The following is a 26,219-nucleotide window of genomic DNA, read 5'->3' on the forward strand; positions in this document are numbered from 1 at the left end:
TCTGACCATCCCTTTAAGTGCAATTGCAAGACTTTCTCCTGCATTTGGTTCACCGAGTATATTCGCCAGATAGTTTTTGATATTCTTTTCCTTGAGTCCAGTTACTTCTATAATGACTGGAATGATAGCGATCTTCCTTAGATTCCAGTTTTTCTTTTCATGTTTTTTTGTAAAACCTTGGTATTCCGTTATCTTTTCCCTTTCGGCCCTGTTTAATCCGGCATCATTAAGTACACTAACTTTTACTAAGGTTGCTTCTTTCTCCTTCTTGACCCATATCATCTTCAACGTTCTGATCCTCATCTGGCATCAATTGAAATGAATGGTTCTCGTCTTGGAGAGGCCTCATGTTTTGACAAGCTTCTAGGCTTGACCTTTACTCCTGATCTGAAATGGAACACGTACATCAAATCTGTTGCCAAGGACGCTGGAAAAATGGTGGGATCCTTCTTTCGATCCAGTAGATATCTCACTGCTGATACAATTCTCTATAAGAGCCGAGTACGTCCAAGGATGGAGTACTGTTGCCACATCTGGGCAGGAGCTGCTAGAAAGGACTTGTCCTGCCTTGACAGAGTTCAAAATAGACTTTGCAGCCTCATAGATGTCCTTTTCTCTACCCTGCAACCTCTATTTCACAAGAGATGTTGTGAGTTTGTCTCTGCTTTATCGTTATTTTCATGGCAAGTGCTCGAATGAGCTTCAATCTATTGTCTCCCTCGCCAAACTTTCACAAGAAACACTCGTCTAACTGAAAACACTATCAATAAGTTCCCCCACTCTTTATCTGTGCCTAAACCTAAACGTAGATTCCATGAACAAAGTTTCTTTCTTAGAACTGCACACCTGTGGAACTGTCTTCCGTTTTCCTGCTTCCCAGTTGACTACAATATGGTTGTCTTCAAGTCCAACGTAAACAAGTTCTTGATGAGCCGTTCCACTTAAAAAATTTACCGAATTTCCATTACTAACGATCACTATATTGTCCAATTGACTACTGTACACTCTTATCCACGAGTGGCCTCTTGGCCTTGATAAGTGATGACGCCTATGTATAAAAAAAAAAAAATCACTGTCAGTTTTCTAAGTACGAAGATGTAGGAATTGCATAATCATACCGGATGGTGTTACAACTCATTTGCGACTATTCTTTCTGATTTATGTTCTCGGGATTTGCTGCTACATTCGATATTCAACATTTTTACTGATCGTCCAGTGTAAAATATTTGCACACTCTATTGTGTCGGGTCGCATAATAGCCCCCCCCCCTCCTCCAATGGCTCACACTCTCTACTTCTGTGTGGTAGAACCTGCACTGCGTGCCTGCGCACATGCGCATTGTGTTCATTGTCTTAAAGAACTATTGAAGACTCTTTTTCACTTTTGATGATTTTTTTTTGGGGGGGGGGGTGTTTTTTTCTTCTTTCCTTTTTTAGCAACAAACTGAAATGACTTTGAAACTTGTCAAAAAATAAGAGAAAATAATCGACTTCAGATGGTTTTTCTCTCATGTCGTCAAACCGCACACATTCTTTAAAAAAAAAAAAAAAAAAAAAGTTTATTTCATGGCGGGTTGCACACGTGCCCGCCTTCCTCTGTCGACGCAACATCACAGTATCCGTCACCCACTGTAAATGACACCGAAGAAACAGTTGTCACAATTATTCGCAATGTATGACAAATTCAAAGGATTTTAATTCGACAAAAATTATTTTTAGTAACGACGAGCAGGGATAACCGGTATCGCTCAGAATCCCAAATTCTTTAAATTGCATAGAATACAGAAGAAAAAGCAAACCTAAAAAAAGTAATGCAATTTAAAATATCCAAGTATATTAGATTAAAATAATATCCAAGTATATTAAAGATTAAAATAAGTAAAAAGTAATTTGATTCGAACTCAGGCTTTGCATCTAAGTGAGGCGTGCTAACTGAGTGACCCTTGATGGCAAAAACGAAACTATGGTGCTATACTTATTCTATGTATAATAAACTAATTAACCGATCATTCTGAATATAGGAACATGGCTGCCAGGCATAAGGTTGGGTAATGCTGTCTGTATTGTGAATTTTAGTCCTATGCAAAGGGTAGGAGGGAGTTTTCGCAAAAAATTCGAACATCGAATAATTTTCGCCCATGTATGAAGCATTGCTGTCATACTTGGGCTGGTGCATCTGCTACTAGTCTCTCATTCTTAGACAAGGTTTAAAAGAGTCGCCAACCTAATAGGTCCTGAACTCTCATCTAAGCTTCAGCCTCTGTCCCATCGACGAAATGTAGCATCCCTCTGCCTGTTCTACAAGTACTTTAACGGTGAATGCTCCGAAGAACTGCAAGCACTTGTATCCCCCCTCGACGTAAATACGCCCGTCAAACCCGACAAGCAACAAAATCCCACCCCTTCACAGTTGTGATCCCTAAATGTAAGAGAGCCTTCTACTCCAGTAGTTTCTTCCCCTGAACCACGAGACTTTGGAATTCCCTTCCGGGTTCCTGCCTCCCCAACTGTACTGACATGCAGAAGTTCAAGTGTAACGTGAACCGACATCTTGCTGCCCAACTCCCCACATAGTGCCCCTGTAGCTTACGTCACTGATAGTAGCGCCTTACATCAAAGTGGCAATGTGCCTTGTTTGGGGTGAAAATGTAATTTAAAAAAAATCTTCGATTTTTGTGAGATTTTAAAGTATTAAAAATCAATAAATATACCCCAAATTAAAGTTTCTTTGAAATAGTTTAAAGTGTTTTTTTTTGGGGGGGGGATAATATTGGCATAATGATTGATTTGAAAATTAAAATATTTCAGATTTATATTAAATTTTAAAATTTAGATATTTTCTAGAATCCAAGCCATGTAATTGATTTTGATAAGGATTCTAGATATAAGGTTTAGTATCATTATGTGATTTTATTTTTGCCTAGCAGAGGATGGGGAGCGCTCGCTCCTGCCAGTAGTAAAATACGCTTAAATATATTTTAATTCATGCAGATCTCGTATTACAGAGCCAATTTTCTATTATATATATACAGAGAGAGAGTATTAATTTAAAAAATAAAAAAATAATACCTTGGGTGCCATCAGCTAACCAAAACATTTAGTGCTCCAGCCGCGTTCCCTGCCGTTTGAGCTAACCAGACTGATAGATAAGAAATATTTAAAATTAAATCAATTCTAGCTATGATTTAATTTGCGCATGCTTAAAATTAATAAAAATGTTGGAAAATTAAAATGAACATTTTGTATTTCAACATATTTCTGCACGCATTATTCATCTATCCAAACAGATTTTACTCGTTACAAACCATCCTTGGTGTACGATTACCATTTCCTGTTAATTTCAGTGTTATGTGATCAGTAGTTTAAGAGTTTATTCGTTAAACACACTTACATATTTACTATTTTATTTATATTTATGAGACGACGTAAGTGGTGCAATACTGTTCTGTTCAGAAGAGTATTTTTACAAAACGAACGGATATTCATCTAGTAACACATGTTTGTGTGTGTATACGTTTGTGTTTGTGTGTGTATACGTTTGTGTTTGTGTGTGTATACGTTTGTGTTTGTGTGTGTATACGTTTGTGTTTGTGTGTGTATACGTTTGTGTCTGTGCGTATATACGTTTGTGTCTGTGCGTGTATACGTTTGTGTCTGTGCGTGTATACGTTTGTGTCTGTGCGTGTATACGTTTGTGTCTGTGTGTGTATACGTTTGTGTCTGTGTGTATACGTTTGTGTCTGTGTGTGTATACGTTTGTGTCTGTGTGTGTATACGTTTGTGTCTGTGTGTGTATACGTTTGTGTCTGTGTGTATATATACGTTTGTGTGTGTATATATGTGTGTGTGTGTGTGTATATATATACGTTTGTGTGTATATATGTGTGTGTATGTATATATGTGTGTATATATATGTTTGTGTGGGTGTGTGTATGTGTATATGTGTGTGTATATGTTTGTGTATGTATATCTAATTGAAAAAAAACATTTCCACACACATACATATATTTATTTCTGTTGAAATATGATTTTTTCAATATTTCACCTTTATATATATATATATATATATATATATATATATATATATATATATATATATATATATAAATAAAAGAATTCTTTGCTTTACATAAAATAATAAGTCTTGGATATGAAACTCAAACATTTCACGTCAAAAATTTCTTTTAATTCATTGAATCACAAAAATTTATTGGTATATATAAACATATTTTGATTTCTTTGCTCTATTTTGCATATCGAACAATTCTTATTTAGATGGGATAATACTTATAGTATATTACTGCCAGTAATATTTTGTAAATCTTATCAGTTTTGCCATACCAGCTGATTGTTGGATAATTTTATTCTGAAGAATATATATATATATATATATATATATATATATATATATATATATATATATACACACACACACACACACAGACTAATCCTTAATTTTTGAAGCTCAATGCAATTACAGATCATATAATAAACAAATGACAAGTCTATATTCCAAATTTCATGATGTTGACCATCTTACAATTTATTCCTTTAATTACGTTGATATTCACAATTCTTAACAGCAACTGTTTCGTAGCGTAAAATCATTCATTTAATTATATCAACCGATGGATCTATCTTGCCGTTAACTCGTCAGAAGAAATAGCAACTATCAATCCATTAAAAGAAAATAAAATGCATTTGGTCATGATTATAAAATCTTAAAATTAGAAGAGAAGTTGCAATTACATTTTATTTTATCTTTTATGACGTCATTCTTCTAACGAGTTAAGGGTAGAATAGATTAATTGATTGATTTAATAATTAAATGATTTTACGTTACGAAACAGTTGCTGTAAAGATTGTGAATGTCAACGTAATTAAAGGAATACATTGTAAGATGGTCAACATAATGAAATTTGGTATATTTGATTACGTTTTAATTCATTTGGAAATAGGGTACGATTATGAATATCTCCAATATCAAATCATCCTTAAACACTGAAATTTACTTTATGTATGAAAACCAAAGAGAGGAGATATAACATGAGAAATATTTGGAATCAAGTCTCCCTTTGTTGTTATTTCGAATAATTTGAAACTATAGCAGTAAGTTTTTGTCTCTCCCCACCATGAAGACCATGTGTTTTGGGGACATATCAGATATTTTGTAATTCATATGCAAAATTAGGAAAAAAATAACTATGATTGAAACATTGGTAAAGATGCATCACGAAAAATCCTTTAAAATTGCCACTACTAAAAGTTTCCGATGGTGCTGAAAACGAAAATAACAGTAAAAATCTAAGGAAACGAGTTGTTTACAAGATATGAAGAAAAAAAGTAAGGTATCACTTTGTATATTAATTTAACGTAAAATGAACATCCACTTTATAGCCAATGTGGTCATAAAGTTGGTGTTCATTTCACGTTAAATTAATATAGAAAGGTGCTCCCCCACTTCTTGAAACAGTTATGTGTGATCTTAAGGGCAAATGTCACAAAGCCCACTACACAATTCAGGTCATTAGCTTTCCGACGAGCCTTCATTTGTTAAATTCTGATCAATAGTTGCCGAGATTTCGAACTTATAAAATTGCCCCCAAAAGTGGTATATCTATATATGGGTATATCTATATATGGGTATATCTATATATGGGTATATCTATATATGGGTATATCTGTATATGGGTATATCTGTATATGGGTATATCTGTATATGGGTATATCTGTATATGGGTATATCTGTATATGGGTATATCTGTATATGGGTATATCTGTATATGGGTATATCTATCTATACTCGTCGCCAAATTGAATATTGAAATGCTTTTATCTTTGGTTCTATGGACCGAAACTACATGAAAATTTGCAGGCTTTTTGAAGATTATAATACCGTTCTATGGTTAAAATTTTATGACAATTTGGTGGGGGGGGGAACCCTATAATTTCAAATTAATAAAATATGCCCAAAATTAGCATATACACTCGTGAGCAAAAAAAAAAAAAATGGGCCAAACAAATTTTATACATTTTATTGCACAATACTTTCCTTGGCCTTTTGGTCAAGATCAAAGTGTAGTATCTGTTCTTCGGATGCTGAACTTCATTTTCTTGTTCTCTTTCGGTGGAGGAGAAATCCTTCACGACTGAGACAATTTTTATTTTTGTACCTTTTCTCCACATTAAAAAACGACCCTGGTGTCTAACTCTGTCCCGTGGGGAGGCATAGTAAATAGGTACATTTTATTGCACTAAAAGCTATATTGAACGAAGAACAATTGAACAAGGAAACTTAAATGAGACTAATAACACAGAACAAGACATTTACTTTAATGAATTTTTAGGATGGTATCGCAACCCCTTTTGATTTCTTTAAAAGATCAATCCTTTTAGACATTCTCTCTCCCAAAGTGGAACACTGAAGAGGAGATGCTATTCCATTCGCTTTGTACAGCTTCCCACAGTTTGTCATTGTTCTCAAAAGTTCTTCCAGCCAATGCACGAGATATTATGAACCAAATATTCTCGATTGGGTTTAAATCGGGGCTTTGATCTGGCCAAAATATCGCAGCAGTTGAATTATCAGAAAACCTTTTTTTTTTTTTTTTTGCTTTAGCAGTGTGTGCAGGGGCATTATCACATTGCAAATAATGTTCTGGGATATTGTCAGCTTCTGGATACTTGGTAACACTCCTGTTTCTAACATTCGAATGTATTCTTTTGCATTGATTGACTTCTCACATCAATAAGTTCCTCAACTCCTGCCGCAGTAAAAGTTCTCCATCCCATTATCCCTCCATTCCGGGTTTAACTCTCTTTTTTACGCAACTTGGCGAAAATCTTTCTCCAGTTCTTCAATTGCCCCATTCGGGAGCATCGGAAGCATCACTAACGAGACAAAATATTGATTCATCTAACCAGAAAACATTCCTGAACCAGTCTGTATCTTTCTTGCCACAACACGAGAAAAATCTCTTTCTATCGTTGATGTTCTTATATAAAAATGGCTTCTTTGCAGAAAATCCCATTCCTTCCATTCATCTAGATATTGTATATCTAGAAAGACAATTTCCAGCCCCTGTTTTGAATTCTTTGCTCTGGTCAACATAAGTTTTTTTTTGATCCGTCAAAACAGTTAATTTAAGCCTGTGGTCGTCTTTCAAAATGGATGCTCTAGGGCGACCAGATCCAGATTTCCCTTTTCACAAGCGTTCGACTTCGAACCTTTGACCAATTCGCTTCACTACAGAAAGATGTTTTCACATTTTCTTGTCTTAAAATATAAAAAATCTGCTTCTAAGTCATTTTCGACTGCCTTAATCTTGCAATTCGTTTTTTTTTTTATATCCTCGCCAAAATGCGGGCTTACTATTTTAGGATTAATTTTTTCACTTATTATATGCTATAATAATAATAATCTGCAAAATAGAAATTTTCAGTTAAAATTAACAAAAATTTATGGAAAAATATTGAAAAATCGATTTTTGCTCATGAGTGTATATAATCGTAAGCAAACAGGGAAATTTCCTCTAGCTTCAGGCCTTTTCCTTTCTGACCTTGTACCTGAACTTTAAGCCTTGCCTGTCCGCCTCTTTTTTCCCCTCCACTCACCTCACCCCTACATATCGAGCAGCATCCGCCCCAATACCATTACAACATTACCACCCCTCCCTACCTCTTTTCTCTTTTTTTCACCACACACCCACTGACTCCCACGTCTTATTTCCTCTCCTCCTCCTCCCGTCTATTCTTTCATTTACTGTTTTCCCTCTTTACTCCTCCCGCCACTACCACCCCAATTCGACCTCAGACTTCGTTGGATTCTTCCTAATAATTTATAGCGCTTTGCAGCGTTCACATGGCCAAACCTTGAAGCTTTTTACAAATCTACCACTTTTCGCGCGCTCGTAATAAAAACGATAACCTGAAAATGTTTTTTTTTTTTTCTAATCTTTTTTTTTTAATCTTTTTTTTTTTTTTAATCTTTTTTTTTTTTTTCCGATATGATCGCGATATGTATTTTATGAAGAGCGCATTACATTGGGGCATTTTTTTTTTTTTTTTTTACTACTATTGACGACAAAACGAAAAGTGGTAAAACAAAACAAAATAAACAAGTATACAACAAGCTAGCACGCCGTCCAGCATTGCCCAGTCGTAAAATACGTACACGGGTTTCGAAAAAGGTTTATTTTTCATCTTTTTGTTCGGATATGATCGCGATATGTATTTTTATGAAAAGCGCACGCACTCGCACTGGGGCATTTTGTTTTTGTTGTCTTTAGTAAAACCCATAAACACGCGCGTGTGTCCGGCATTGCCCGGTAAAATTTTTTTTAATTTTTTTTTTTTTGTAAATATGAAGAAATACTCCACCCTCGAAAATTCCTTTAAAATTACCACTCTTAGAGGTTTTCGGAGTCGCTGAAAACGAAAATAACGTTTAAAATTACGGCAAACTAGTAGTTTCCAAGATATGAAGAAATGTTAGTTTAAAAAAGTAGGGGATCACTTTCTATAATAACTTAACGTAAAATCAGCACCCATTTTGTGGCCACGATTTCTTGAGAGGGGGGGGGTCTTTCCACCCCGGAAAATCCTCAAATTACCACTAACGGTTAAAATTCCAGGAAACAAGTAGTTTCCAAGATATGAAAAAATTCACTCACTTCATGGTCACTTTTTTTTGGGTGGGGGGGAGGGTTTGTTTTTCGTTTGTTTTTCGTTTTTTTTTTGTTTTTGTTTTTTTAGAGGGATATTCAATTATAGAACTTGTATAGTTTTTAACGGGTGCTTATGAAGAACTGTTCAATATTTTACAAAAATTCTGTTTACATTTGGCGGGAGGGGGTGGGGGCAGAATTTTTGTAAAATATTAAACAGTTTTTCTGCTCGGTTAATGTTGGCGCGTTACTTACGTTAAAACGGTTAATTAAACTGCATAAGCATCTGTTAAAAAACTATACAAGTTCTATAATTGGATATTCCTCTAAAAAAATTAAAAAAAAAACGAAACTACTTGTTTCCTGGAATTTTAAACGTTTGTGGTAATTTTAAAGGATTTTCCGAGAGTGGAAAGAAAGCCCCCCCCCCCCGTGAAAAAAAAATCGTGGCCACAAAGTCAGTGCTGATTTTACGTTAGTTTTATAGAAAAATGATCACCCACTTTTTTTCTAAATTAACATTTCTTCATATCTTGGAAACTACTCGTTTGCCGTAATTTTAAACGTTATTTTCGTTTTCAGCGACTCCGAAAACCACTACGAGTGGTAATTTTAAAGGAATTTTCGAGGGTGGAGTAATTCTTCATATTTACCTTTTTTCTTAGCGATAATATTTTCGGTATTGGTGTCTCCTGCCAAAAAGGTCAAGGAATAAGTTTTTCCTGAAGAAATATCCTCCATGTTTTTGGCGGTAAACAAATATACAGTTTACATTTTTAAAACAGTACTATACGTACGTGTTTCGATGCTCTACAGCTCATCAGTATTGCCTGACTGTATCAGGGCTTGAACCTCGAATCGTAGGTTCCATGGTCGAGTGATTATACAGTTAAGCTATGGGTTTCTGCTAATATTATTTGCTATATTTATTGCTTTTAAAATTATATCGATCTTTCTTTACTTTTTTTTTTTTTTTTTTTTTTTTGTTAATGGCAGTTCCCAACGTAGTATAAACACCCCTAACTTCCCCATGTTAAGAATGGTTTTCGAAGTTGGGAGTTTTTATTCCGAAAGCCGTTCTTAACATGGGAAGTTTGGCTTTCGGAATACCCCCCCCCCCATTCTTAACATGGGGAGCTTGGGGGTGTTAATACTACGCTGGATACTGTCGTAAAAAAAAAAAATAATAATAATTTATGCAGGTTTCGTATTTACTATTATAGATTCAATTCTTATTTGATTATTATATTGTACCCAATATATTGATTTTAAAAGTTTTAAAAAGAAATATAAATATGACTCTTTACGGTGAAATCGTGCAGATGTCTTATATATAATTACATTTAAATTTATGTGCATGCAAGCAATTACGGCCAGACGGTCTAGAGTTTCATAAATAAGATGAATGATATCAAAAGTTATAGTAAGATTTATTGGATGGGTTACTACCTGTATTTCTACCGGTTTAATTTTCTGTTTTTGAGCGATAATCCAGACCCCAAAGATGTGATCCTCTCGTGTTGGCCATTTTGTTATAGCATAACACCCGGCACTATTCGTTTTGTAAACTGAATAAACGCGCTTTTTTATATGGGGGGGCACCACTTATCAAGGCCCGTAGGCCACTCAGGGATGAGGGTTATTGCGTGTACAGTAATCAATGAGATAGTATTGTAGTAATCATTGGTATTGGAGATTTGATAGTCTTACTTAAGGAGGCGGTTTGTCAGGAATTTGTTTATGCTGAACTTGAAGACATCCAAGTTGTAGTCAGGTGGGAAACAGGCAAACAGAAAAGAGTTCCACAGGCGTGCATTTCTAAGAAAGAAGCTTTGCCCGTGGAATCTACGCTTTGATTTAGGCACAGATAAAGAGTTGGGAAAATTAATGACAGTGGTTTCAGCTAGACAGGTGTTTAATGTAGTAGATTGGCGAGGGGGCACCAGAGATTGAAGATCAGACGAGCACTTGCCATGGAAATAACGATAAAACAAGGACAGGCTCGCAACGTCTTTTCTGTGGGAGAGAGGTTGCAGGGAAGAGAAAAGGGCATCCCCCACTAAGCCACGAAGTCTATTTTGTACTCTGTCAAGGCAGGACAGGCTGTTTTTAGCAGCTCCTGCCCAGATGTGGCAGCATTTCTCCATCCTTAGACGTACTTGGCTTTTATACTGATAGAGAATTGCATCAGTAGTGAGATATCTTCTGGAGCAGTAGAAGGATCCCACCATCTTTCCAGCGACCTTGGCAACAGACCTGATGTACGTGTTCCATTTCAGATCAGGAGTAAAGGTCAAACCCAGAAGCTTGTCAAAACATGACGCCTCCCCTAGACGAGAGCCATCCATTTCAATTGATGCCAGATGGGGATCAGAGCGTTGATGATGTAAAGATAGAAACTTGGTTTTGGATGCATTAAAAATAACCAGCCACCTCTTCCTCGACTGTACCACACGCTCAAGATCAGAGGAGAGAGAATTAGAGAGAACTTTGTCATTTACGGCCTTTAATGTGTTGCCATAGATAGTTGTCATCAGCGTAGATGTCAACGAATGATTTAAGTATGTGTTTTGGGAGATCATTGACGTAGATCAGGAAGAGTTGGGCCCAGGATGGACCCCTGGGGGACTCCAGCATTAATACTGAGGGCCTCTGATTTCTGCCCATCAACCACTACTCTTATGAGCCTATTAGAGAGAAATGATTTAATGATTGAGAAACCATTTCCAGTGATACCGTAGCTGGAAATCTTTTGAAGTAGGCCCTTATGCCATACCTTATCGAAGGCCTTCGATGTGTCAAGAGCAATTGCCCTGGAAAGGAAGCCTTTGTCAAGAGATTCACTAATCCTATGAGATATAACCGTTAGCACATCTGCTGTAGATCTTGCAGAGCGGAAACCATATTGCATGTCACTAAGAAGGTTGTTTCTGTTGAGGTGGTTGACTACTTTATTTAATATGGATTCCAACAACTTACTCATGACACACAGGAGACTTATTGGTCTGTACTGAGAGGGAGATGACTTTTCACCCGAATTCTTAAATACAGGGCATACTGACGAGGTTTTCCAGGGTGTTGGAAAGCACTTCTCCTTAAGGCAACGTTTAAAGAGTTTTGTAAGTATGGGGGCAAATTCTGGTTGGAGCTTTTTCAGCACTATAACTGGAATGCCGTGAGAGCCAGTTGCTTTACTGGAATCAAGGTTCTTGATTAGCTTTGCGACCTCACGCCCAGATATTTGTATGTTGCATAGCGTGTTGTCTGTTATAGGACGAAATACGGGAAGTTGATGGCTTTTGTCGCATAGGGTAGAATTAGCTGCAAAATTCTTGACAAATAGTCTGGCCTTGTCTGATGCTGACGAGATGACCTCAGGTCCATTGATGATAGTTGCTTTAAAAGAAGTTAAAACACTAACAACTTATCCAGCTAGGTAGAAGAGTAAGTTATCGTGCCTTTGCTAACATTTGTTTTTGGATCACATTTTCGTTTTGTTGTCTATAGTAAAGTGTTCACTCTCCGTTATGCAGAAAAAAATCACAAAATACAGCGGAGTATCACTGGAAGGTGTCTCATTGATGATAAACGTGGCGCTAACACCGTAAGACCAACTAACACCGTCTCCCATTGGCTCACGCGTTCCCATCCTGGTAGCGCAACTGTCATTGGTTACTAGCCTCAGGTGTCTCCGCCCATCTGATACCAATACCGAATGGATAAGCATTTGGTAATACAAAGTGCTGTATAGAGTGGCTGGACAGCACTACTGTTAAAGGGAAAATAAGGCAACTTCTCTCTGTTACTCTGAGAGAGACCATAAATGGCCGATATATATATATATATATATATATATATATATATATATATGTGTGTGTGTGTGAGTTGTGAGAGATATGTATAAATGTGTGTACATAGATATAGGATTACTTGAATATATATTTGTGCATATATATATATATATATTCCCAAAACCTCTGGCCTTCTTAGAGGAGAGACTAAAACTTGCTGCTTTGGTTTCAAATGATCTGAAATAACAGCAAGGGGAGATTTAATTCAGTGCAGGATTGGCTCATAGATTCGAATCCGGCAACAGAAACCATCCGTGACTTCATTAGCAAGGACCTAATCGATCGGCTACCGTTAACCGCGAGAAATGCTGTTGTATTTAAACATTCTTTTTCATTGCTTTTTAACGTCTGTCAGAGTGATCTAGTCATATGATGATCTGCACATAAGAGCTGAATTGACCGAATATATATATATATATATATATAATTGCTGAACATTTGCAGGGTTTTTGAAGATTATAATACTATTCTATGGTTTAAAATTTTATGACAATTGGTAAAAAAATGACCTATTTTTAAACTAATAAAACATGCCCAAATTTGCCTACATTTGTATAGTGTCCTGGCAGGCCAACTTCAGTTTTGCTGCTTTGGGATAAATTTTGCTTAGGGTTTCTGTTTATTTGGTTGTCTTCCCTGTGATCTTTCCAGGTGACTATATATATATATATATATAATTTTAGTTTACGTAGCTCCAACATTCGTCTTTGCTTTTGCTGTGGTTTAGGTGATTGACAAATGTTATTAATGTAGTGAGTACTTCGGTTAGGTTAGTTCCAACCTATATCATTTATTTTCATTGCTGGAATAATACGCACACACAGATTTGCTTGTTACGTGTTAGAATATAACTGTACTTCGTCATAAAGGACAACTATGACGTCACTTTTCATGTTTTTGTTTTTGTTTTTCTTTATTCATTATTTTTAAACTGACACTTACCAATTTGTGGGTGGAGTGAGGAGATTTGTCATATCTTGAAATATAATTGACAAATGGACACAAGCAGTAAGCACCCCCCCCTCTCCCGTCCTTTTCCATGCAGATAATGGTTCCATGAAAATCTATAAACGTCTGATTATATATTAGAAATGTAAGTCGCCCCTTTTCTCCGCCCGTTTTAGTACCCTTATATCTAGAATCTTATCAACACACTGTGGTTGATATATCTAAGTCTGCCTCCCGCCCCCCCTTTTTTTTTTTTTTGTAAGCCGACCGGCTGTCTTTTCTTGGCAGTAATAATGTTATAAAACTGCAATCCCTTCCACTGTGACGGTGAGCACCAAGCCGAGGAGGATGAATCGCTTGGGGTTGGCTAGAAGACCCTTCTGAGTGGAAGACCCCTCTCGCGAAAATGTCGTGAGAACCCATCAGATCGACAAGTTCAGATGTGATCATTATCTGAGCAATGAACCCTCGAATTCCATCCTCGCTCTTGGGGGTTCTAGGGAGGAGCAGTTATGGACTAGTGAAAAGGAGTTTTAAGGAATTAGACATGGCTTTGGCGTACCCAACAATGTTGGATTCTGATAATCGTGAACAGAGAACGAAGAGTGCCTCTGTTCCCTAACGTTTTTTCTATACCTAATTTTTATTTATTTTATTTATTTATTTTATTTATTTTATTATTTATTTATTTTATTTTTATTTTCTTTATTATTTTCTTTATTATTTTCTTTATTATTTTCTTTATTATTTTCTTTATTATTTTCTTTATTATTTTATTTATTATTTTCTTTATTATTTTCTTTATTATTTTATTTATTATTTTATTTATTATTTTATTTATTATTTTATTTATTATTTTATTTATTTATTTTACTTTTTCCTATTTCTAATTTTCTTTATCTTGTCTTATATTGTCTTTTCATAACACATCCCCAACTCTTCCATGTCTTTCTATTCATTATATATCGCTATACCCATTTCACATCTCACTCTGTATCATTTCAATGTATCTCTCTTTATCTCTGCATCCTCACTCTCAGCATCTTTGATCTTTCTCTCGCTTTCTGCATCTTTGATCTCCTCTCTCTCTCTCTCTCTCTCTCTCTCTGTCTCTCTCTCTGTCTGTCTCTCTCTCTCTCTGTCTCTCTCTCTCTCTGTCTCTCTCTCTCTGTCTCTCTCTCTGTCTCTCTCTCTCTGTCTCTCTCTCTCTCTCTGTCTCTCTCTCTCTCTGTCTCTCTCTCTCTGTCTCTCTGTCTCTGTCTCTCTGTCAATCTCTCCCTTTCTGCATCTTTGATCTCCCCTCTTTCTCTCTGTCTCTGTCTCTCTCTCTGTCTCTCTCTGACTCTCTCTCTCCCTTTCTGCATCTTTGATCTCCTCTCTCTCGCTCTGTCTCTCTCTCTCTCTCTCTCGCTGTCTGCATCTTTGATCTCCTCTCTCTCGCTGTCTGCATCTTTGATCTCCTCTCTCTCGCTGTCTGCATCTTTGATCTCCTCTCTCTCGCTGTCTGCATCTTTGATCTCCTCTCTCTCGCTGTCTGCATCTTTGATCTCCTCTCTCTCGCTGTCTGCATCTTTGATCTCCTCTCTCTCGCTGTCTGCATCTTTGATCTCCTCTCTCTCTCGCTGTCTGCATCTTTGATCTCCTCTCTCTCGCTGTCTGCATCTTTGATCTCCTCTCTCTCTCTGTCTGCATGTTTGATCTCCTCTCTCTCGCTGTCTGCATGTTTGATCTCCTCTCTCTCGCTGTCTGCATGTTTGATCTCCTCTCTCTCGCTGTCTGCATGTTTGATCTCCTCTCTCTCGCTGTCTGCATGTTTGATCTCCTCTCTCTCGCTGTCTGCATCTTTGATCTCCTCTCTCTCGCTGTCTGCATCTTTGATCTCCTCTCTCTCGCTGTCTGCATCTTTGATCTCCTCTCTCTCGCTGTCTGCATCTTTGATCTCCTCTCTCTCGCTGTCTGCATCTTTGATCTCCTCTCTCTCGCTGTCTGCATCTTTGATCTCCTCTCTCTCGCTGTCTGCATGTTTGATCTCCTCTCTCTCGCTGTCTGCATCTTTGATCTCCTCTCTCTCGCTGTCTGCATGTTTGATCTCCTCTCTCTCGCTGTCTGCATCTTTGATCTCCTCTCTCTCTCTCTCTCTCTCTCTCTCTGTCTCTCTCTCTGTCTGTCTCTCTCTCTCTCTGTCTCTCTCTCTCTCTGTCTCTCTCTCTCTGTCTCTCTCTCTGTCTCTCTCTCTCTCTGTCTCTCTCTCTCTCTCTGTCTCTCTCTCTCTCTGTCTCTCTCTCTCTGTCTCTCTGTCTCTGTCTCTCTGTCAATCTCTCCCTTTCTGCATCTTTGATCTCCCCTCTTTCTCTCTGTCTCTGTCTCTCTCTCTGTCTCTCTCTGACTCTCTCTCTCCCTTTCTGCATCTTTGATCTCCTCTCTCTCGCTCTGTCTCTCTCTCTCTCTCTCTCGCTGTCTGCATCTTTGATCTCCTCTCTCTCGCTGTCTGCATCTTTGATCTCCTCTCTCTCGCTGTCTGCATCTTTGATCTCCTCTCTCTCGCTGTCTGCATCTTTGATCTCCTCTCTCTCGCTGTCTGCATCTTTGATCTCCTCTCTCTCGCTGTCTGCATCTTTGATCTCCTCTCTCTCGCTGTCTGCATCTTTGATCTCCTCTCTCTCTCGCTGTCTGCATCTTTGATCTCCTCTCTCTCGCTGTCTGCATCTTTGATCTCCTCTCTCTCTCTGTCTGCATGTTTGATCTCCTCTCTCTCGCTGTCTGCATGTTTGATCTCCTCTCTCTCGCTGTCTGCATGTTTGATCTCCTCTCTCTCGCTGTCTGCATGTTTGATCTCCTCTCTCTCGCTGTCTGCATGTTTGATCTCCTCTCTCTCGCTGTCTGCATCTTTGATCTCCTCTCTCTCGCTGTCTGCATCTTTGATCTCCTCTCTCTCGCTGTCTGCATCTTTGATCTCCTCTCTCTCGCTGTCTGCATCTTTGATCTCCTCTCTCTCGCTGTCTGCATCTTTGATCTCCTCTCTCTCGCTGTCTGCATCTTTGATCTCCTCTCTCTCGCTGTCTGCATCTTTGATCTCCTCTCTCTCGCTGTCTGCATGTTTGATCTCCTCTCTCTCGCTGTCTGCATCTTTGATCTCCTCTCTCTCGCTGTCTGCATCTTTGATCTCCTCTCTCTCTCTGTCTGCATCTTTGATCTCCTCTCTCTCTCTGTCTGCATCTTTGATCTCCTCTCTCTCGCTGTCTGCATCTTTGATCTCCTCTCTCTCTCGCTGTCTGCATGTTTGATCTCCTCTCTCTCGCTGTCTGCATGTTTGATCTCCTCTCTCTCGCTGTCTGCATGTTTGATCTCCTCTCTCTCGCTGTCTGCATGTTTGATCTCCTCTCTCTCGCTGTCTGCATGTTTGATCTCCTCTCTCTCGCTGTCTGCATGTTTGATCTCCTCTCTCTCGCTGTCTGCATCTTTGATCTCCTCTCTCTCGCTGTCTGCATCTTTGATCTCCTCTCTCTCGCTGTCTGCATCTTTGATCTCCTCTCTCTCGCTGTCTGCATCTTTGATCTCCTCTCTCTCGCTGTCTGCATCTTTGATCTCCTCTCTCTCGCCTTATCTCCCTCTCTATCTCCCTCTCTATCTCCCTCTCTATCTCCCCCTCTATCTCCCCCTCTATCTCCCCCTCTATCTCCCCCTCTGTCTCTCTCTCCCAGTCTCACTCTGTCTCTCTCTCCCAGTCTCACTCTGTCTCTCTCTCCCAGTCTCACTCTGTCTCTCTCTCCCAGTCTCACCCTGTCTCTCTCTCCCAGTCTCACTCTGTCTCTCTCTCCCAGTCTCACTCTGTCTCTCTCTCCCAGTCTCACTCTGTCTCTCTCTCCCAGTGTCACTCTGTCTCTCTCTCCCAGTGTCACTCTGTCTCTCTCTCCCAGTCTCACTCTGTCTCTCTCTCCCAGTCTCACTCTGTCTCTCTCTCCCAGTCTCACTCTGTCTCTCTCTCCCAGTCTCACTCTGTCTCTCTCTCCCAGTCTCACTCTGTCTCTCTCTCCCAGTCTCACTCTGTCTCTCTCTCCCAGTCTCACTCTGTCTTTCTCTCCCAGTCTCACTCTGTCTCTCTCTCCCAGTCTCACTCTGTCTCTCTCTCCCAGTCTCACTCTGTCTCTCTCTCCCAGTCTCACCCTGTCTCTCTCTCCCAGTCTCACCCTGTCTCTCTCTCCCAGTCTCACCCTGTCTCTCTCTCCCAGTCTCACCCTGTCTCTCTCTCCCAGTCTCACTCTGTCTCTCTCTCCCAGTCTCACTCTGTCTCTCTCTCCCAGTCTCACTCTGTCTCTCTCTCCCAGTCTCACTCTGTCTCTCTCTCCCAGTCTCACTCTGTCTCTCTCTCCCAGTCTCACTCTGTCTCTCTCTCCCAGTCTCACTCTGTCTCTCTCTCCCAGTCTCACTCTGTCTCTCTCTCCCAGTCTCACTCTGTCTCTCTCTCCCAGTCTCACTCTGTCTCTCTCTCCCAGTCTCACTCTGTCTCTCTCTCCCAGTCTCACTCTGTCTCTCTCTCCCAGTCTCACTCTGTCTCTCTCTCCCAGTCTCACTCTGTCTCTCTCTCCCAGTCTCACTCTGTCTCTCTCTCCCAGTCTCACTCTGTCTCTCTCTCCCAGTCTCACTCTGTCTCTCTCTCCCAGTCTCACTCTGTCTCTCTCTCCCAGTCTCACTCTGTCTCTCTCTCCCAGTCTCACTCTGTCTCTCTCTCCCAGTCTCACTCTGTCTCTCTCTCCCAGTCTCACTCTGTCTCTCTCTCCCAGTCTCACTCTGTCTCTCTCTCCCAGTCTCACTCTGTCTCTCTCTCCCAGTCTCACTCTGTCTCTCTCTCCCAGTCTCACTCTGTCTCTCTCTCCCAGTCTCACTCTGTCTCTCTCTCCCAGTCTCACTCTGTCTCTCTCTCCCAGTCTCACTCTGTCTCTCTCTCCCAGTCTCACTCTGTCTCTCTTCGCTGCTCTCGCCCCCTTAATGTGATTGTCTAGCATGTATATCTTCATCTCGTTTCCCCATCACCACACACCTTGTATCCATGAGATTCCGAAACTCTTATCTCCTGTCAACCCCTGTAAACTGTTCCCGCGAGGGGGGCATCACACAGCGATATTCGTTCACAGCAAATTGTAAAAGTAAAAATAACGGGAAGGGGAGGGGGTCCCATCGTTACCTTTTTTTGTTTTGTTTTAATTCCACCGGATGGTCGTCGTATTGGCGTTACAATGTAACTTTCCCACTGTTTAATTGGCCAATCTTATCCTCTGATCATTGCGTCCTGGGAAAATTTTCATTCATTTATAGATTTATCTCCCTTTGGCCTTAGTGCTTTTCCTCATATAGAAAAATCCTTGGAAATTATTCGTAACTCTAAAAATATTTAGTTAAAAAAAAGGAAACATATAATTAAAAAAAGAAAAATGTAATTTTAACAAAATTAAATACTGAGTAACCCTGCTAGTCTATTATATAAATAGTAGTTGTCTGCGTGTGTATGTTTAGTTAAGTCAAAACTACACAACAAAGAATCACAAAGTTGATATGTTCATAATCAGCGTTGCCCCTGATAAATAATATCTAAAATTAAAAAAAATATATTAAAAATTCAATCTTTCACCCTAAATTGGTGTAGATTTCGTGATGGGGAGGTCGAGTTTTAAGCTGTTTTCTCTACTTCTTACAGCGAAGTAATTGATTTTTTTTTTAATGAAATTTTTTCTCTTAATCTCTGTAAAGGAGTTTGTCATGTTTACCTCAAACAAAATTACCACTTGCACGCAAGGGGGTTGCTATTTGGAATACTGTTTATAGGAGATGAACGAGATTCTGTTTACATTTAAACTTCTGCATGTCAGTACAGTGAGGGAATTCCAAAGATAAGCAATCTGAATGAAGAAGTTATTAGAGTAGAAATCTTTTCGGCATGTAGGGACTTCTACAATGAAGTGGGAGGATTTTGTTGTTTAACAGGTTTGTCGGGGCGTATATACGTTGAGGGAGCACAAGTGCGATGAGTTCATCAGAGCACGTTCTATTAAAATACTTGTAAAACGGGCATAGGGATGCAACATTGTGGCCATGAAACAGGAATTGGAGCTTGATTGGTAGTGCCAGACTTATTAGATTGGAGACTCTTTTTTTTTTTTTTTAGACTCTATCCAAAAGGGAAAGACTAATGGTAGATGCACCAACCCAGATGTGGCAACGATACTTCATGCATGGCGAATAGTGGCCTTGTGGTGATACAGGATACTCTCAGGTGTGAGCAATTTTCTAGCGCAGTACAGGAAACCTATATTCTTTGCAGCAGCCTTTGCAATCCCCTCAATGCATTTGTTCCGATTCATGTTCCCTGTGAATGTTAAGCAGAGGAGCTTGAAGGAAAAACTCTCGGGTAGAGTTTTATTAGTCATGACAATCGGTGGTTGTGAGGGTCTTTTGTAATTGTTAAAGGAAAGCAGTTTAGTCTTAGCAGCATTAAATGTTACCATCGATTTACGGCCTCATTCTACTACGAACTGGAAGTTGTTTTCTAAGGATTCTGACATTGCCTTAGATATGTGTATATGTTTTTTCCTTCTGCTTATTTTAGAGCGTTGTATCGTCAGCAAATGTAGCCATCTCTGACAGAATGTTGTCAGAGAGGTCGTTTATAAATACCAGGGATAAGAGGTTCAATGATCGACCCCTGGGCGACTTTTGCATTATCGAAGGCAGCCTTGATTTTCCTCAAGAAGGATCTAATTATATTTAGCATTCGTTTAGTATTATCATGATTTCATTTTCATTAGGAGCCTTTCAGGCTAGACATTGTCAAAGGCTTTCGATATATTATAGGCTTTCCCTACTTTATTCCGTGTACACTATTTTGTTTTATTTTACTTCAGTCGAAATTCTCAGAAATCAAGGGGCCCAAAAACCTGGAGCTAACACTTGAACTCTATCTGAGATCCATAGATATTCGAATGTTCCATTAAAGTTTCTTATTTCTCAAACACTGAGTTAGCAAAGAAATTGAGAACATAATTTTCCTCTCCCCAATTAACCATTTTTATACGTTGTAGTATATCTTTCATTTTGGCCTCTTACTAGATTCCAGGACAAGAATTTATCTAGTCTGGTGGAGTATCCAGCTTCGTGCTATTAATTGAGGTTACATCACTTGGAGAAGGTGCACCATTCCCCGGAAAAGCTCATGTGGGTTAGCGATAGTGAGGATATCTTATTTGGGTGGCGAATACTATGTTATTTTGAATATTTGGTCAGGGTTTACTTTTAAGGGAAAGTATCCTCGTGTCAAGTTGTTCTGACAACCCCCTGTGACCTTTAGACAATCGAGGACAGTGTCTAGTAGGACTTCAAGTTCTCTCCAAGTACAGTATATGTGGTCAGATATGACCATTTAAAACATCTGCAGTAGGACGGTATTGTCTAAATTCGTACTGTCGGTCAGAAGAAAGATAACCTTTTACGAGGTAGTAGAGTAATGCTTGAGTGATTAATAACAAACTTTAGAAAGGAGTAGAGGAAGACTGATAGAGCGATAATTGAGAGGGTCAGTTCTTTCACTAAAATTCTTGTACACTGGTACCACAGAGGTAATTTTCCAACTATTAGGGAAGCAACATGCCTTATCTAGTGCATTGTATAAGAGACTAGCGAGGAGTACCCGGCGTTGCCTGGGTGTTTTGGAGGTGTGTGGAAACTCCGGGGTGGGGGGTGGGGTTAAAAATGTTTTGGTAGGTAAATATGAGGATCGAACCCGAACTGTTGAGGCAAAGTTGTAAATTAAAGTGTGAAAAAAAAACAAAAAAAAACGTGCGACGTTAACCATTGCCCCACCGTGAGATGCTAACGGAAACACGTTTGAATTTATTTAATTACTTTGATTTGGCAGGTGCCCGTTTTAATGACTTCATGAGGTCAAGTTTGACTGCGGGATAATATTTCATTTACTGCGGGAACGCTTCCCAAAGATGTTATAGGAAAAAGACTAACCCACGTGCGGCGAGCGACAAATGTTGAATATTTATCTTCCCAAAGTCGAGCAAATTAAATAGACAGGCGAACTTCGTTGTTAACTGTGAGATATTACGATTTATATGTGATATAAAAAGTTTTAAAAAGTTGTTAGGCGACGACCGTTTCTCTGAAAAAAGCCTTTTGTAGACACACAGAAAAAGCGAACACACATGCATACATTTTCGCTTTTATATTTATAGATGACTGTTAAAATATATGCAGTAGAATGATATTGCCTAAATCTATACTGTCGGCCGGAAAGAAGTGCTTGAGTTGTACGTGTGTGCATTCTTGTCCGTTGGAGAGGGGGAAGAAAATTGAGAAACGGGTGTAAAGCGGTAAAGTTTTAAAATAAATGATACTCGTTTGATCCGAACAACGCCGGGTGGCCCTGATACTTTCTATAGAGAGCAGAAAAAAGAACAAGCCAGCGTCTCGTTATAAAAATAGATTGAAGACGATATTTGTCTAATTTTCTAGTTGATTTTTATTATTCTAATCTCAATCGCTCACTTTTTAGCGCCTTTTTTTTTTTTTTTTTTTTTTTTTTTTTCTCACTCACTTTCAAATCTGGTTTTTCCTTTGGAGACTAAATAACCCAAAATAAATACATGGATCATAACAGATTTATCGTCATCTTTTTTTGTAGACAGCTGTTAAAATAGCTTCTGTTGCAATCAGTTTTTAAATTGTGCCCCCGCCCATTTTGTCTGGTAGTCAGGCTGACCCAAGAATATCATCATATTTGTAAAGCGACTAACAATCTCAATTGCTAATTCAATCGGGTGGAGAGTCTCCAGACCGACTTTTAAAACTGAACTTATCTATTATGCACTACCTAGTTACTCACTCTTACGCCTCTAAGCCTTTCACCCTCTCTGCCATCTTCTACCTTTTCTTACCTCCAATCCTTTTTTGCTTCCCACTTTCATTGCCTTCTCACCTCACCCAGCCTCTCACTCCTTTCCAAAACGCCTCTCACTCCTTTCCAAAACGCCTCTCACTCCTTTCCAAAACGCCTCTCACTCCTTTCCAAAACGCCTCTCACTTACTCCCCTCTATCCCATTACTCCCACCTCTACTCTCTTTACCCCCACCTCTACTCTCTTTACCCCCACCTCTACTCTCTTTACCCCCACCTCTACTCTCTTTACCCCCACCTCTACTCCATTTACCCCCACTTACTCTTTTACTATTTTTACTCCTTCTGTTCCCTCTACCTTTCTTCTCTTTTCTCACCTTTCTTCTCCCTCTCCCCACTCCTCCTTGAGTTTTCATACCTAATGAACAAAAACACAAAACCTTCTGAAAAGAAACACGTGAAAAATACTCGCCATTTTGATTGCTGGTTTCGAAGTGCAGCTCTAGTGTTCAAGAAATTGAGAAATTAATATGTTGGTGTTATTAGAATATTCCATGGGAAATGGAAAAGTCCGATGTCCATTATGTTTATAGTAGCCGCACCTTTGACTTTTTTTTTTCTTTTTTAAATGCCGATGAAATTCGAGATATTTTATGAACTTGTTCTTTTGTTTAGGTATGAAATTCCATGCAATTGTAGACTTATGTTTTTAATACGATAAATTCTTGAACCAATTTTGCATATGAAGTGAAATTGAATATTCAACTTGTGCAGGAGTGGATTGGAATTGTCCATTTCTTATTAGCGCGCACGCGCGAACACACACACACACACATATATAATTAGTGATGGGACGATTCCAATATTTTTTTCAGATACTTTATAAATTACTAAATATTTAACTATAGAGACTAATATATTAGATTGTTGCATAAATTCCCGCAGTTTTTTTTTTTTTTTTTTTTTTTTTTTTTAATCAAAGAATTTTAACAGCAAAAGTTCGTGCGGGACCCAAGTACCAAGTTGTGTGAATCCCATCCACTGAAGATGGCGCGAAACTATCGCAAAATCACACTTCATCTTTTCACCCAATTCGCTACATGTCTGATGGCCATTTTACTTACAAAAAAAAAAAAAAAGTTGGTCTTCGTCTATCTTGATTAGCCTTCCGAAACGAGGGGCGTTATTGAGATCAAAATTACCGCGTTTGAATCTGGTAAACCAATCTCGAACAGTTCTCTCTCAACTATAGTGTTTTCTCCATATACGGCACAAATATCCTTGGTCACTTTACTCACTTTTTGACCTCGATTAAAGGCGAAAAAAGGAGGTGTCGAAAATGTGATTTTTTTTTTTTTAATCTACTTTACAATCCATTTGACGGATCTGAAAAACGAGAAAAATTATATGCGCAAAAAACGATGACCATTATCTTGTAGGACACAATACGTGCATTATAATGATATATAACACGTTGCCAAATATCAAAGTATGTTATAGAACAAATTTTTTATGAAACGGCGGGAATTTGTGCAGCAACCTGATACTAAATAACATATGGAAATACAGAGGTACATGAAACAAATGAAAAAGTAAAGAAATAAAAAAAAATTAAGATTTTTTTTAGCGAAAATGACTTAGTGTTACCTACTTCCCTCTTCACGCGAATATATTTGTCAAATGTATAAATCACACCTTTCCATATTCAGTAGGTCGGACAGCCAGACAAAGCGCACGCTAGTTTTGAACTTATGTCATTTTACTTTTCATCTTTATTTCAAGACTTTCTCAAGATTACTGATTTGATTTCTTTTTCTTTTTCTTTTTTTTAAAGTATATTGAAAGTTACGTTGGAATATTATTTTCAATATATGTAATCATTATATATAATTCTTATATAATATTATATATAGGATTACATAATCTATAATATAAATCTCACCTGTCTGTTTAAATGTATGTACGAATGTATGGTTGCAAAACCATTCAACAAAGGCGACGGATTTTTATGAGATCGATATAATTTTTAAGCACGACACTTCGGACGACAAATATCGAAAAATTGGCCAAAAACATTAATTCCTTCACTCTTAACTGGGCACTTTTGTAAGGTAAGGGTCGTTTTTTCGCTGACGTTTTTGCAAGTCATTCAATCATTGACATCGCCTTAAAGGCGTTATTTCGACCGCTCGTGACGTCACAACCACGATAGGCACATCGGTAAGACGGTTTGTTTTTCTTTTTATCTCTTTTTTTTCCTCTGGCGCGTTAGGGCTCGATTATGCTTACTAGACCAATTTTTTTTATTGCTCAATCAACGCCCTTACACACACACACACCTTTATTTTTCCGGCTTCGCGTCACGGGTTCGAGCCTGCCTGCCTACTACAATTTTTTTTTGCTCAACACGTACCTCCAAACACCCGCTAGTTATATATATTATGCAGTATAATTACATGGTTTTAATCACTATTATATAAAAAGAATTGCTTTTGTGGGCTGATTTTTATGAAACTTCTCGTGAAGGTACTTTATGTGCCTGGCAGTGTTCTTGTAGAGGATTTGTATCGGAATATCATTAAGAATCGATAATCGAAATAATCTGATGAAAGAAGAAACAGGATATTTTGACCAAGGTTAACACCTTACATACCCAACTCGTGATTTTGTAGGTTTTTAAATCACTGCTATATATTGGGTACAATATAATAATCAATAGAGAATTGGCTCTATATTAATAAATACGAAATCTGCATAAATTAAAATATCATATTTAATCGTATTTTACGACAGCGCAACGCAATACTAGCGATTATATACATAATTTGCAAAAAAAAAAAAAAAAAAATCACTTTTTTTTTCTTTGTGACTTTTTCAAATCTGAGCAATATATTTAAGTATATCGAAACATCACTAATTAAATGAAGATAGCCTTAGAAAAGAATAAAGAATATTACTTTTTATTTATTTATTTTTTTAACTCTTCTTCATCCCATGGTGGCTTTGTCGAGGTACAAGATACTTTCAGATGTGAGTAGAATTTTAACACAACAGAGGAAACCCAGCTTCTTTGCCGCAGCCTTTGCAATGTCCTCAATGTATTTGGTCCAGTTCATATTGCCTGCAAATGTTAGGCCGAGGAGTTTGAAAGAAGAATTCTCAGGGAGGATGTTATTTGTCATGGATATCGGTGGTTGGAGAGGCGTCTTGTAATTGTTAAAGGAGAGCAGCTTAGTCTTACTTTCATTAAATGTTACCATCCATTTGCGGCCCCATTCCACTTCAGTCTGGAGGTCATTTTTTAAGGATTCTGCCATTGTCTTGGATTTTTGTACATCCGTTCTCCCGTCGTGCGTGTTTATAATGTATCATCCGCAAATATACCCATCTCGGACACAATATTAATCGAGTAGGTCGTTAATGTTATAGATTTGAAGACAAATTGTAATTGAAGCTGAAGAATTGATTGTAAGATACTTTTTAGCGAAGTTCGAAAAATCTTAGATTTTGAATTGTGAAAATAAAAAAAAAATAATTAAAAAAAATGAAAGCTGTGAATGGTAAGTCGGGACGTACGTATTACAATCCCAACAGAACCAGAGACGAAAAAAAAGTTAGACAGAATTACAATAAATATTGGTTCAGTATTCATGAAGAATTGGGCACCATCTTCTACAAATACGAAACGACGGTTTCATTTGTATTATTTGAATTCGGACTACTGTTCTCATCTTGAGTGTGATTTTCACAACGTTTTGGTCGATGTAACCTCCAACCATCCTCAGATCTGTCTTGTCGAACTCGGGAATGTTTCTGTCCGCAACGACCCGATGAATCCAAATAATACGAATAACAAATCCTC

The 26,219-nt window shown here is 38.3% G+C and overlaps 1 protein-coding gene and 1 pseudogene across 1 annotated transcript in view; both read left to right on the forward strand.

The window, feature by feature from the left end:
* Positions 1 to 26,219, forward strand: part of LOC145249742 (chondroitin sulfate synthase 1-like) — a 502,518-nt gene that overhangs the window by 418,608 nt on the left and 57,691 nt on the right. The gene's annotated exons all lie outside the window — the stretch shown is intronic.
* LOC145249847 (U2 spliceosomal RNA) lies at positions 6,044 to 6,264 on the forward strand (annotated as a pseudogene).

The sequence above is a fragment of the Euprymna scolopes genome, chromosome 28, assembly GCF_053919585.1.
Source record: "Euprymna scolopes isolate OS-2025 chromosome 28, ASM5391958v1, whole genome shotgun sequence".
Taxonomy (NCBI): domain Eukaryota; kingdom Metazoa; phylum Mollusca; class Cephalopoda; order Sepiida; family Sepiolidae; genus Euprymna; species Euprymna scolopes.